Raw genomic sequence first — 13487 nt, 5'->3', positions numbered from 1 at the left:
TTGCTATGCTGTTCTAGCACACGTCGAGAAAGTACAAACTGAAGAAAAGAGCATCAATGATGTTCCCATTGCAAAAGAATTTCCCGATGTATTTCCGAAAGAATTAACGGGATTACCCCTACAGCGATCCGTTGAATTTCAAATAGATATTGTACCAGGAGCTGCACCAATAGCTCGTGCTCCTTACAGACTCGCACCCAGTGAGATGAAAGAACTACAAAGCCAATTACAAGAACTTTTAGAGCGTGGTTTCATTCGACCAAGCACATCACCGTGGGGAGCTCCTGTTTTGTTTGTCAAGAAGAAAGATGGTACATTCAGGTTGTGTATCGACTACCGAGAGTTGAACAAACTTACCATCAAGAACCGCTACCCACTACTGAGAATCGACGACTTATTTGATCAACTACAAGGCTCGTCTGTTTATTCAAAGATTGACTTACGTTCCGGGTATCATCAAATGCGGGTGAAAGAAGATGATATTCCAAAGACTGCTTTCAGAACATGTTACGGTCATTACGAGTTTATGGTCATGCCGTTTGGTTTAACTAATGCACCAGCTGTGTTCATGGACCTTATAAACCGAGTGTGTGGACCATACCTTGACAAGTTTGTCATTGTTTTCATTGATGACATACTTATTTACTCAAAGAATGACCAAGAACACGGTGAACATTTGAGAATGGTGTTAGAAGTATTGAGGAAGGAAGAATTGTACGCTAAGTTTTCAAAGTGTGCATTTTGGTTGGAAGAAGTTCAATTCCTCGGTCACATAGTGAACAAAGAAGGTATTAAGGTGGATCCGGCAAAGATAGAAACTGTTGAAAAGTGGGAAACCCCGAAAACTCCGAAACACATAAGCCAGTTTTTAGGACTAGCTGGTTACTACAGAAGGTTCATCCAAGACTTTTCCAGAATAGCAAAACCCTTGACTGCATTAACGCATAAAGGGAAGAAATTTGAATGGAATGATGAACAAGAGAAAGCGTTTCAGTTATTGAAGAAAAATCTAACTACGGCACCTATATTGTCATTGCATGAAGGGAATGATGATTTTGTGATTTATTGTGACGCATCAAAGCAAGGTCTCGATTGTGTATTAATGCAACGAACGAAGGTGATTGCTTATGCGTCTAGACAATTGAAGATTCACGAACAAAATTATACGACGCATGATTTGGAATTAGGCGCAGTTGTTTTTGCATTAAAGACTTGGAGGCACTACTTATATGGGGTCAAAAGTATTATATATACCGACCACAAAAGTCTTCAACACATATTTAATCAGAAACAACTGAATATGAGGCAGCGTAGGTGGATTGAATTATTGAATGATTACGACTTTGAGATTCGTTACCACCCGGGGAAGGCAAATGTGGTAGCCGATGCCTTGAGCAGGAAGGATAGAGAACCCATTCGAGTAAAATCTATGAATATAATGATTCATAATAACCTTACTACTCAAATAAAGGAGGCGCAACAAGGAGTTTTAAAAGAGGGAAATTTAAAGTATGAAATACCCAAAGGATCGGAGAAGCATCTTAATATTCGGGAAGACGGAACCCGGTATAGGGCTGAAAGGATTTGGGTACCAAAATTTGGAGATATGAGAGAAATGGTACTTAGAGAAGCTCATAAAACCAGATACTCAATACATCCTGGAACGGGGAAGATGTACAAGGATCTCAAGAAATATTTTTGGTGGCCGGGTATGAAAGCCGATGTTGCTAAATATGTAGGAGAATGTTTGACGTGTTCTAAGGTCAAAGCTGAGCATCAGAAACCATCAGGTCTACTTCAACAACCCGAAATCCCGGAATGGAAATGGGAAAACATTACCATGGATTTCATCACTAAATTGCCAAGGACTGCAAGTGGTTTTGATACTATTTGGGTAATAGTTGATCGTCTCACCAAATCAGCACATTTCCTGCCAATAAGAGAAGATGACAAGATGGAGAAGTTAGCACGACTGTATTTGAAGGAAGTCATCTCCAGACATGGAATACCAATCTCTATTATCTCTGATAGGGATGGCAGATTTATTTCAAGATTCTGGCAGACATTACAGCAAGCATTAGGAACTCGTCTAGACATGAGTACTGCCTATCATCCACAAACTGATGGGCAGAGCGAAAGGACGATACAAATGCTTGAAGACATGCTACGAGCATGTGTTATTGATTTCAGAAACAGTTGGGATCGACATCTACCATTAGAAGAATTTTCCTACAACAACAGCTACCATTCAAGCATTGAAATGGCACCGTTTGAAGCACTTTATGGTAGAAAGTGCAGGTCTCCAATTTGTTGGAGTGAAGTGGGAGATAGACAGATTACGGGTCCGGAGATTATACAAGAAACTACCGAGAAGATCATCCAAATTCAACAACGGTTGAAAACCGCCCAAAGTCGACAAAAGAGCTACGCTGACATTAAAAGAAAAGATATAGAATTTGAAATTGGAGAGATGGTCATGCTTAAAGTTGCACCTTGGAAAGGCGTTGTTCGATTTGGTAAACGAGGGAAATTAAATCCAAGGTATATTGGACCATTCAAGATTATTGATCGTGTCGGACCAGTAGCTTACCGACTTGAGTTACCTCAACAACTCGCGGCTGTACATAACACTTTTCACGTCTCGAATTTGAAGAAATGTTTTGCTAAAGAAGATCTCACTATTCCGTTAGATGAAATCCAAATCAACGAAAAACTCCAATTCATCGAAGAACCCGTCGAAATAATGGATCGTGAGGTTAAAAGACTTAAGCAAAACAAGATACCAATTGTTAAGGTTCGATGGAATGCTCGTAGAGGACCCGAGTTCACCTGGGAGTGTGAAGATCAAATGAAGAAGAAATACCCGCATCTATTTCCAGAAGATTCGTCAACACCTTCAACAGCTTAAAATTTCGAGACGAAATTTATTTAACGGGTAGGTACTGTAGTCACCCAAACTTTTCCATGTTTATATATATTAATTGAGATTGATATTTACATGATTAAATGTTTCCAACATGTTAAGCAATCAAACTTGTTAAGACTTGATAAATTGAAATATGTTTCATATAGACAATTGACCACCCAAGTTGACCGGCGATTCACGAACGTTAAAACTTGTAAAAACGACATGACGATATATATATGGATATACATATGGTTAACATGAGATTATGATAAGTAAGTATCTCCATAAGTATATTAACAATGAGTTATATACATATAAACAAGACTACTAACTTAAGGATTTCGAAACGAGACATATATGTAACGATTATCGTTGTAACGACATTTAAATGTATATATATCATATTAAGATATATTAATATATCATAATATCATGATAATATGATAATTTAACATCTCATTAGATATAATAAACAATGGGTTAACAACATTAATTGAGATCGTTAACTTAAAGGTTTCAAAACAACACTTACATGTAACGACTAACGATGACTTAACGACTCAGTTAAAATGTATATACATGTAGTGTATTTATATGTATTAAAATACTTTTGGAAGACTTCAAGACATATATCAAAACACTCATACTTAACGAAAATGGTTACAGTTACTTTTCCATTCTTTTCTTTCATCAAGAATTCTAGTCGTATTCTTACCCGTATTATACACAGCTTCAAAACGTACTTACTATGAGTATATACCAATAGGAACTATCATGGGATTCCACTCTTGATTATGTCATGTATGAATCAATTTTAACTTCTACCATGAGCTAGTCAACTAACTAGAACTCCTTTTAACCCCACTCACCACTCACCAATTACCACTCATCATTCACTCCATTTCACTTCCAATTCTCTTTCGAATTCTCTCTCAACACACACACACTATTATGAACGTATTTTTCCAGTAGTTAATCATCATCTTCATCAAAAATCACTTCAAGAATCAAGCTATAATCATCATAGGAAGAACACTTCAAGAACACTTCAAAAATCCCTTCAAGTTTACTAATTTACTTCCAAGCTTTCTAATCCATTCCAAGTAATCATCTAAGATCAAGAAACCTTTATTATATACAGTAGGTTATCTTTCTTATTCAAGGTAATATTCATATTCAAACTTTGATTCAATTTCTATAACTATAAACTATCTTAATTCGAGTAAAAATCTTACTTGAACTTGTTTTTGTGTCATGATCCTACTTCAAGAACTTTCAAGCCATCCAAGATCCTTTGAAGCTAGATCATTTCTTGTCACTTCCAGTAGGTTTACCTACTAAACTTGAGGTAGTAATGATGTTCATAACATCATTCGATTCATATATATAAAACTATCTTATTCGAAGGTTTAAACTCGTAATCACTAGAACATAGTTTAGTTAATTCTAAACTTGTTCGCAAACAAAAGTTAATCCTTCTAACTTGACTTTTAAAATTAACTACACACATGTTCTATATCTATATGATATGCTAACTTAATGATTTAAAACCTGGAAACACGAAAAACACCGTAAAACCGGATTTACGCCGTCATAGTAACACCGCGGGCTGTTTTGGGTTAGTTAATTAAAAACTATGATAAACTTTGATTTAAAAGTTGTTATTCTGAGAAAATGATTTTTATTATGAACATGAAACTATATCCAAAAATTATGGTTAAACTCAAAGTGGAAGTATGTTTTCTACAATGGTCATCTAGACGTCGTTCTTTCGACTGAAATGACTACCTTTACAAAAATGACTTGTAACTTATTTTTCCGACTATAAACCTATAATTTTCTGTTTAGATTCATAAAATATAGTTCAATATGAAACCATAGCAATTTGATTCACTCAAAACGGATTTAAAATGAAGAAGTTATGGGTAAAACAAGATTGGATAATTTTTCTCATTTTAGCTACGTGAAAATTGGTAACAAATCTATTCCAACCATAACTTAATCAACTTGTATTGTATATTATGTAATCTTGAGATACCATAGACACGTATACAATGTTTCGACCTATCATGTCGACACATCTATATATATTTCGGAACAACCATAGACACTCTATATGTGAATGTTGGAGTTAGCTATACAGTGTTGAGGTTGATTCCAAAATATACACTGGGTCGTGGATTGATTCAAGATAATATTTATCGATTTATTTCTGTACATCTAACTGTGGACAACTAGTTGTAGGTTACTAACGAGGACAGCTGACTTAATAAACTTAAAACATCAAAATATATTAAAAGTGTTGTAAATATATTTTGAACATACTTTGATATATATGTATATATTGTTATAGGTTCGTGAATCAACCAGTGGCCAAGTCTTACTTCCCGACGAAGTAAAAATCTGTGAAAGTGAGTTATAGTCCCATTTTTAAAATCTAATATTTTTGGGATGAGAATACATGCAGGTTTTATAAATGATTTACAAAATAGACACAAGTACGTGAAACTACATTCTATGGTTGAATTATCGAAATCGAATATGCCCCTTTTTATTAAGTCTGGTAATCTAAGAATTAGGGAACAGACACCCTAATTGACGCGAATCCTAAAGATAGATCTATTGGGCCTAACAAACCCCATCCAAAGTACCGGATGCTTTAGTACTTTGAAATTTATATCATATCCGAAGGGTGTCCCGGAATGATGGGGATATTCTTATATATATGCATCTTGTTAATGTCGGTTACCAGGTGTTCACCATATGAATGATTTTTATCTCTATGTATGGGATGTGCATTGAAATATGAAATCTTGTGGTCTATTGTTACAATTTGATATATATAGGTTAAACCTATAACTCACCAACATTTTTGTTGACGTTTAAAGCATGTTTATTCTCAGGTGAATATTAAGAGCTTCCGTTGTTGCATACTAAAATAAGGACAAGATTTGGAGTCCATGTTTGTATGATATTGTGTAAAAACTGCATTCAAGAAACTGATTTCGATGTAACATATTTGTATTGTAAACCATTATGTAATGGTCGTGTGTAAACAGGATATTTTAGATTATCATTATTTGATAATCTACGTAAAGCTTTTTAAACCTTTATTTATGAAATAAAGGTTATGGTTTGTTTTAAAAATGAATGCAGTCTTTGAAAAACGTCTCATATAGAGGTCAAAACCTCACAACGAAATCAATTAATATGGAACGTTTTTAATCAATAAGAACGGGACATTTCATTCCAATTAGTTTATTAGTTTTTAATAGTTATAAAATGTCATTTTTAATATTAGTACACATAGTTTATATTATTTATTAAGTATTAGGTTTAGGGTTTATTATTTAATATTAAATAGTATTAGGTAAGGTTAAGTTTAGGGTTCTATATCATATTAGGGTTTTAATAGTAATTACGATCATTTAATGAAAGTATAAATTTTTAGTTCGTTTGTTGAAATGGATAATAACCCTAATGATGATGCACAGAATATGACATTGAAACCCTAAGGACAACTTGGTAATTTCAGAAGGGAAAAGTGAGGGTTGTTATAGTACCTCCCCGTTAATTTAAACTTCATCCTGAAGTTTCAGTAAGACTTCTCGGATGCATCTATGTTTAAGAAAAGATGGGGATATTTTCGCTTCATCTGGTCTTCACGTTCCCAGGTATACTCGGGGCCTTTTCGTGAATTCCAACGGATCTTATCAACAGGAATAGAGCTTTATTTCAAACGTTTAACCTCACGATCCAGAACTTCTATAGGTTTTTCAGTGAAGTGCAATTTATCATCATTGCAAAGATCATTCAAAGGAATAACAAGTATGTCGTCAACAAGACACTTTTTAAGATTCGAGATGCGAAATGTATGAACTTTAATTAACAGGAAGTGTTGACTAAAAATTAGCATTCGGTCAACATTTTGTTAAAGCAAAGTTTACACTTAATTACGGGGGGGATCTATTTGAGTGAGAGCTGATGCTGTATGAAAATGTCAGCTAAAACAGCCTGGGTGATTAGAATATCTAGTCTTATGGACTTCCTCCATGACTAGTTCTTGAAAATTTCTGATTAATGGTGATTTTTATAGGATCGACATGTATTCCTTCACTATTAACTACATGTCCAAAGAATTGTACGATTCGTAGCCAAAGTTCACACTTGGAAAAACTTGGCATACAGTTGTTCCTTCTTTAAGAGCTCTGGAATTAATTGCAGATGTTGCTCATGCTCTTTCTCGCTCTTGGAATAGATTAAGATGTCATCAATGAAAACGGTTACGAATTTATCAAGATAAGGTTTGCATACACCGTTCATAAGATCCATGAATACAGCAGGAGTATTGGTTAAACCAAAAGGCATGACAAGAGACTCATAATGCTCATAACGGATTCGGAAAGCAGTCTTAGAAACGTCAACTTCATTGACTCTCAATTGATGATAGCCCGACCTAAGATCAATCTTCGAATTGAGACTTGATCCTTGCTGTTGGTCAAACAGGTCATCAATATGCATGAATGGATGACAATTTTTGATGGTTAGCTTGTTGAGTTCTCGGTAATCAATACACATTCCCAATGTGCCATCTTTCTTTTTGACAAATAGAACGGGTGCTCCTTACGGAGGCAAGCTAAGACAAATGGAACCTTTCTCCAAAAGTTCTTGGAGTTGGCTGGATGATTTCTTCATTTCGAATGGAACTAATTGGTATGATACCTATGCAATAAGTACATCACCGGTCGTCAATAGTTTACAAGTAAAGGATAATATGATATCTAGGGTTGATATTTTTAGTTGACAATATAGTGATAAGGAGTATGTAATGGTACACAATGGTCCTAAGGTTGATCAAATCTTATTCCCATCATGATCCATTAGGATTTCTGTATGACTTATCATAATATAATTACGTTGATCAAGTGTCATTATATTATTCTAAATCATACTTTTATCACTCCATAAGGTTACTACTATGTCATCTAGTCAATATGCATCTTCTTCGAGACGAATAATTCAATGGAAAAATGAATAAAAAGAAAATAACATCATTCATTCATTTAAAAGGAAATAACCAGAGTATTACAGAAACTTAACGAAATCTTCCAAAATGTAAACGTACTAAATGGTTACATAAAGAATACTATGAAAATGAAAATTTAAACGTCTCTAGTGGTTTCCAAAAACTCTTCATTGTGCCTCTTCATTCTTCTTCTTATCCGATCATTGATTTTTGAAATGCCCTACTCCTCTGCAGTTATAGCAAGTAGGAACGGTTGCATTTGCTGAAGTTTTGATTGATGGAATAACAACTCTACAATTCTTGGCTACGTGACCCGCCTTCTCACACTTGGTGCACTTGGCCTTACACCATCCTTCATGATTTTTTTCACATCTCTTGCAATAAGGACGTTTTCCCTTATACAACTTGTTGAATTTGCTTTTAGAGTTTTCTTGCTCCATTCCTTCTCTCTTCCTTTTTGCACCTTCTTTCTCCTTATGTTTGTTGATGAAATAGCTTGCCATGCAAGCAGCTTCTTGTATGGTGCCTGGGTTCTCCAAGATAACATCTCTCCGGACTTCATTAGGTAATCCATTGATGTAGCATTGGATCCCTAGATATTCGGGAGTAGCCATGAGAGCAAACTCTTGAAATCGATTGGTGTAGCTCATGAGATCAGCATTCACCATTTCTATATTACTGAGCCCAGGTCTTTCAGTACTCTTGTAAGTAGGGGGCGGGTAGCTTATAAAACTTTGATGAGAACAAATAGTCGAAAGGTTTTGCGATGCGCCGTTGTTGCCATTGCCTTGCGCGGCAGCCAACAGTTGTTGAAATTGTGCGGGAGTCAAAGTGACATTTGGAAGAGCGTTAGCGCCATGAGTTGGTTGAGCCATTGATCTTCAACACATACAATAGTATTAGTCGAAAAGTTATGAAGTTATAAGTTTGTTTAATGATGCATAAATTTCACACAACATATATGAGGAAAATAGATAGGAGAAATAAGGAGATGTTTTAAAAACACTTGAATTTCATTAAACACCACAAAGATAACTAACATCTTTTATTACACATGAAACGAAACGAGAATAAACACGAAATGAAACTAAGATAGTAGGTTTAGGAAAAGCCTTTACAATGAACGAAAACTAACACGGAAATAGAAAAGAAATCCTAAGATCAAATTCTTAGGTGATGGAGGTTGGGTCTTGAAAATGTTCCCACAGAAGTTCCTTGAGAAACTGCACCTCTTTCTCTATTTCCTCAATCCTTTGATCTTGAAGCTCAATCTCTCTATCATGTCTCCTAGCAGTCTTTCTAAAGATGTTATACACATCATACTAGTATTTTGACAATTCCTCTTGTTGATCTTCAAGCGTACTAAATTGTCCATCAAGAAGTTCCTTTATCTTACCAAATTCTGTCTTCACTTCTTGTAAATCACTCTTTACCTTAGCATGTTCAACAGAGTTCATGCAAAGCACGAGTACAGTGGTAAGACGGGGTTCCTTGGATGAACTTGAACTCTCGGTTTTTGATGATTCAGGTTCCTTTCTTTTTAAAGAAGGAGGTAAGGAAACGGAGGGCTCGGACTTGGATTCTTCCTCGGTTTCTTCCTTAGAAGGCTCCTCTTCCACTTCTTCTTCAATCATCTCTTCCACAAACTCTTCCTCCTCGCCTTCCTTATCATAGTTAGCATTAGTGTGGGATTCTTCCAACTGAGGGGAGTGTGGTGGACTAGCAGGGATATAATTTGGGTGAGTTGGTGAAAATGGCAGGGAAACGGGTCCATAAGTCGGTGTGTGCACAGATCTTTCGGAGTAGGATCCCTCGGAGTCAGAAATGACGATCGGGTTAAGGCGAGACATCCTAAATGAAAAGAAAGAGAGATAATTAGGTAGGTTCTAAGGACGACGCGAAAGCACGAATAAAATGTAAGGGAAAAAGCACTAGAAACTAAAACAGGAAAGGTTATAGACATATAGATTGCTAAGGCACCTAACTAACACATGAGGCACACATAATATGCAATCCTGGTTCTCTATAACAACCTGGCTCTGATACCACTCTATCATACCTCCAAATAGGGCCGGGGAAATATGACTTCACAATATTATAACACAAGTATGTATAAACGAGAACGACTCTATATAAGACTTTTTTAGTATAACCAACGTATTAAGGTAGCGGAAATTATCAAGTCATTACAATAGATGTTTTAATACAATAATATGAATGTATAAAATGCGGACTCCAAATGAAGCAAAGTCCAAATAGCAAATAATCCTTAGCGATCTTCACCTGAGACAAAACATGCTTAAAGTGTCAACCAAAGAGGTTGAGTGAACAACATAGGTTTAATATATATAGTTTTAGAGCACAAGATTTAGTTATCAAAAGTAAATGCTGAAGTTATGATATCGAGACATAAATAAAGTTACCCCTGGACACCTTGAACTGTCAGTGTCGTTTAATCATTATTATGTAACCAAAGACTAACGGTCAAATGGTTAGAGACGTCACTCTCAATAGCGCTATTCACAATAACTAAGCTTACCAAAATTCCAGTAATTAACGATATCATGGTAGGGATTTAGCATGAATCAAAGCATGTCAGCACACAATTAAACAGTTTTCGAGTACTTGTGTCTAAGTGTAAAACAGTTTGAAAAGCAAGCATGTGTCTCACCCCAAAGTTTAAAATAAATATATAAAGAAAGTTAAAAAGTGGGGCTATGAAGTTCACTTAATAGCAGATAGATATTCCACGCAAGTTATATGATCGGAGTGTTGAACACGGAGATCTCAACCTAGAGATATTATGTTCGATTAGTTAATGTCTAATAGACGTAATGTTTGTTTATTAATATAGCAAACTATATTAACAATGACCGTTCTCGAGAAAAGTTACATTTATATAAGTGATAATATACTTAGTGTACTTAAGTGTTACTATATAGATAAGTGTATAGGTTATACTAATTATAGTATTATTATTTAATTAATCAACTATTGTATATACTTATCATTATATGTTACATACATAAATATACACCTATGTGATACATACATATATATGCTTTATTATTATTATCATATATGCATGTGTTCATAACTATATGGTATATATACATTAGGTATAAGTGTTACATATATATAAGTGTAAGATGATAAATATATATATATATATATATATATATATATATATATATATATATATATATATATATATATATATATACCTATTACTTTTCTTACTATTTACTAACTTATAGAACTTACACAATACACATGCATACATACATACACACGTGCATATACATACATATATACACATACATATACACGTATGTATATATTTACATATACACACACATATATACATACAGTGTATACATGCACATACGTACGTATGCATGCATGCATGCATGCATGTGTACCATTATCATTATTATTTACCAATCTTCTCTCGTACATAAAATCATAAACCTTTTAACTACAATACCTAATCATAAATATCCATGCTTCATAATCTTTAACTTTTTAATCTAGTTTTATAATCATCATAATTAATTTTTTTTATATATAGTTTATATCCATCATATTTATAACCTTTAATCTTACTAACCATATTATTTATCCATAACCTTAACTTCATTAACTTGTTTCACATTACATCATACTTGTTCATAACCATTAATTACCTATATCATAATCACTTCTCATAATCATTGTTCATGTTCATAATTCATGATCATACTTAATCATTCTTATTAATCATATTCATTCTCATCTCTATCTTCATATATTAACACTAATCTTTACTAACCACAATTATTATCCATTTAAATTTTAAATCTACAAGTTCATATTAATTTACATAAATATACTAACTAAATTATATCCTATTAACTTTTAACCTCATTCATAACCTTTTAACATCATACCTAATTATAATACTATTAATCTAAAAATCTTATTAATCATCATCAAAATCTTTTATGATACTTTTAACCTTTTTCATTAATCATCTAACTTATTCATAATCTCTTAAGTTTTACAATCCTTAATCCTATTAATCACATTCATGACTAGTTTATTAATGACTAACCAATATTCTTTCATGCACAATACTTATAATCATATATCATTAACATTAATTAACCTAGTGGCTTATTAATCTATAATCATGATCATACATCTTTTATCTTTTAACCTTATTACATGAAATCATAACTTTTACTCATTAAACTTTATCATACAACATCTTACTTGATATAATACTTATAAGTAATTAAATAAAGAACATGATTAACTAGGGTTTAGACTACCTTATGCAAGATTGGAGACCTAGGACGATTATGATACGTGAAACAAGAAAACATGCTGCAGCAGCAACATCAATATATGACCCAAAACAGATGGTTTTTGGGTCTAATTAGTTCGACAGAAAATAGCTGGTACAGCAGTCAATTCAGCAGCAACAAAGGACGACCTCTTGGACTGATTTGATAACAATTAGCAGCAAGAAACAGCAGGTTCGATGGTTGTTTTTAGGACTGAACAGAAATAGAAACAATGGCAATTTACAGCAGGCTTTAGATGTTTATGATTGGCGACTGCAGCAGAGTTTTGTAGAGATTTTCAGTCGACAAAGCAGGCTGGGAAGAGATGGTTTATTAGTCGATAACTTGAGAGGGTTTAGGAGTTTATTTAGTCAACAAAAATTGGAGGGAATGCAGGAGGTGACTAGTTGACTGGATGCAAAATAATTTGTGGAGAATATCTCGTGAATAACATGAGGTTTTTATAGGACTGTTAGTTTCCCTATTAAACTAGGCTTGCTTGGTGATCAAGAGTAGAAATTAGAGATTATCTAGGACTAAAAGACTTAGAGATCAAGCTACAAAATCCCTAATACCTTGCAGCCGATTCAATTTGCTATATCATGTATATATATTTTTTTACACGGCATTCCTAATTATTTATGTATTATATATATATTTTTTTATTAATATTAAGATTACATTTATTTTAATTACATTTTATTTAATTATTAACCCTTAAGTTTTATTAATTTTAGTAGTTCCAATTAGTTTATTAGTTTTTAATAGTTATAAAATGTCACTTTTAATATTAGTACACATAGTTTATATTATTTATTAAGTATTAGGGTTAGGGTTTATTGTTTAATATTAAATGGTATTAGGTAAGGTTAAGTTTAGGGTTCTATATCATATTAGGGTTTTAATAGTAATTAAGATCATTTAATGAAAGTAAAAAAATTTTATTTCGTTTGTCGAAATGGATAACAACCCTAATGATGATGCACAGAATATGACATTGAAACCCTAAGGACAACTTGGTAATTTCAGAAGGGAAAAGTGAGGGTTGTTATAATAATAAGTAAAAGTTGTATTATTTTGTGATAATAATATTAATTATAATAATAACAATATTTATATTTACTAATGATAATAATAATTTTGATAATTAATAATGATCTTGTATAATAATACTAATCCCATAATAATAATATTACTAATAATGATAAAAATATTATAATCATGT

Source organism: Rutidosis leptorrhynchoides, chromosome 5 (genome assembly GCF_046630445.1).
Source record: "Rutidosis leptorrhynchoides isolate AG116_Rl617_1_P2 chromosome 5, CSIRO_AGI_Rlap_v1, whole genome shotgun sequence".
Taxonomy (NCBI): Eukaryota; Viridiplantae; Streptophyta; class Magnoliopsida; order Asterales; family Asteraceae; genus Rutidosis; species Rutidosis leptorrhynchoides.
This window is presented reverse-complemented; position numbering follows the sequence as displayed.